Source organism: Vulpes lagopus, chromosome 5 (genome assembly GCF_018345385.1).
Source record: "Vulpes lagopus strain Blue_001 chromosome 5, ASM1834538v1, whole genome shotgun sequence".
Lineage (NCBI taxonomy): Eukaryota > Metazoa > Chordata > Mammalia > Carnivora > Canidae > Vulpes > Vulpes lagopus.
Genome location: NC_054828.1, coordinates 60,803,430 through 60,805,815, shown reverse-complemented (window position 1 = coordinate 60,805,815; position 2,386 = coordinate 60,803,430).

The window sequence follows — 2,386 nt, the reverse complement described above, 5'->3', positions numbered from 1 at the left end:
GGAGAGATTGGCCAAAATGGAATCACTGTATTGAAGGATGTGTTAATATGTTTTCAAAGACCTTGTGCAATTGCTTTCAAAAGGTTGTAGCAATTCACATTCCCATCCAGGCCTTTGGCAGAGTGAACAGGGAAGGTCCCGCTGAGAAAATAATAGATGAACGAAGACTCAGAGATGGTGAGGGAGCTAGCCACCCAGATCCCTGGGCAAGATATTTTCCAGACAGAGGGAACAAGTGGTGTGAGGGCCCAGAGACTGATATATTCAAGGAATATTAGAAAGAGGCCAGGGTAGCCAAAGCAGAACGAACAAAGAGAGAATAGGAAGAGGTAAAGTCAGTGAGATTGATGGCAGGGCGGAGCATGTAGGCTTTGCTTTTACCATGAGTGTGATGGGGCATCTTTGCTGAGTTTTGAGCAAAGGAGTATTACTAAGACCTGTTTTAAGAGGATCGCTATGGTTCTTACACTGAGAAATGCTCTGTAGGGAGAGCACTGGAAGCAGGAGACCAGTTAGGAGGCTATTGGAAAAAGCTAGCACAGAAAGGAAGGCAGACAGAGATGAGACTATGGGAAAGCAGGGGGGGGATGGTAAGATTTGTTGGATTCTGGGCCATATTTTGAAGGTAGAGTCAGAGGAATCTGCTGATGGATTGGTGATGGGATATAGGAGACAGAGAGGAGTCAGGGATGGATCCAGAGTTTGGCTAGAGCAACCAAGAGGGTGGCGTTGCCGTCCATCCTGATGCAGAAGACTCTAGGTGGAGCAGATTTGCGGGGGAAGGGTCAGGAAGTCATACGTGGCCATATTAAGTGTTAAATGCGTATTAGTGATCTAAATAGAGGTGTTGGGCGGGCAGTTGGAAATACAAGTTTGTAGTTCAAAAGAGAGGAACAGACAAGTACTATGTAGATTTACACATCGTGGCACATCCATGCTATTTACAGACACGAGGCCAAATGAAGAGAGTGTAGAGAGAAGACCAAAGACCGAGTGTGGTGACGAAGAACAAGAGACCAGCAAGGGAGACTTCTCAGGAGGAGCAGCCACAAGAGGCCAAGACAATCAAGATACTGCGATGTCCCAGAAACCAGGAGCCCAAAAAATATCAAGGCGCAAGGAGAGATCAAGTGTGTCAAATACAGCTGACAGGTCACGTAAGAGAGAACTGGCTGGCTGAGTCAGGGCCCCTCGACCATGCTCATGGCCTAGTCCCCAGAACCTGTGAATATGCAGGTGCCCCCTGCATATTTGCCCTTCCGTGGCAAAGGGGGCTTGGTAGATGTGATTGTGCTAACGATCTGGAAATGGGGAGATTATTCTGGATTGTCTGGGTGGGATCAATGTAATCACAAGTGTCCTTAGAAGGGGGGTGGTGGCAAGAGGTTTGGAATCAGAGACAGAGCAGCAGATGGGGCAGTGGAAGCAGAGGGCAGAGTGATGTGACAAGGATGCATTGTCCCCTAGAGCCTCCAGAAGGAAGGCAGTCCCACTGACCCGCTTTGAATTTCCGACCTCCAGAACCGTTCGATAAGCAATCTGGGTTGTTTGAAGCCACGAAGTCTGTGGTTCTTTGTTACAGCAGCAAGAGGAGACAAATAGACCGACCATTGGATTTACCCATGTGACTGTCACACGGTGACCTTGGGCCAGAGGAGTTTCAGGGGGACAATGGGGAAAGTCTGACTGAAGTGGGCTAACAAAGACCAAGGGGACCTGCAGGATCTTTGTGCAAAATCAGTAAAAAAAAAAAAAAAAATATATATATATATATATATATATATATATATATATATATATATCTTCAGGCTGGCCAACTGGAAATAATGATGCCTCAAGGCAGATCAATTTCAAATGTTGTTCCTCAAAAATGACAAAGTCCTGTGTCAAGCATTTGCTTGGTAAACAAAGAATGAACTAGATTTCCGCCTCTATGCTTGCCTCCTCTACCAAATGCCTTTGTGCAGAGCACAAGTTAGCAGTGGCGCAGAGGAATCAAGGGTTCCTTTCAGGTGGTCTTGCTGCAGGAGAGCTGCGAAATGGGTAAATGCGTCGGTGGCTGGTGGGGGAAGTGAGGACGCAGAAAGGGTTTTTAAGGTGGCATGTTTGTGTGATGACGGAAATCACTCATCAGAGAGAGAGAAATGAATGATATGGGAGAGACGGGAGGATTGCTGGAGCGCTGCTCCTGAGTGGACGAGAGGGGGTGGGATCTAGGCCAGAATCCGGATGAGGACCACCACTGAGGGCTTCATAAAAACCAACAAGAAGGAACATGGCACACAAGAGGACGTGTGGTATGTTTGCACAATGAGGATAATGAACAGAAAAGGAGAGAAAGTGGGGGTTGTAGTAAGTTGGGTGAGAAGGGACAGAAAAGGTGCTG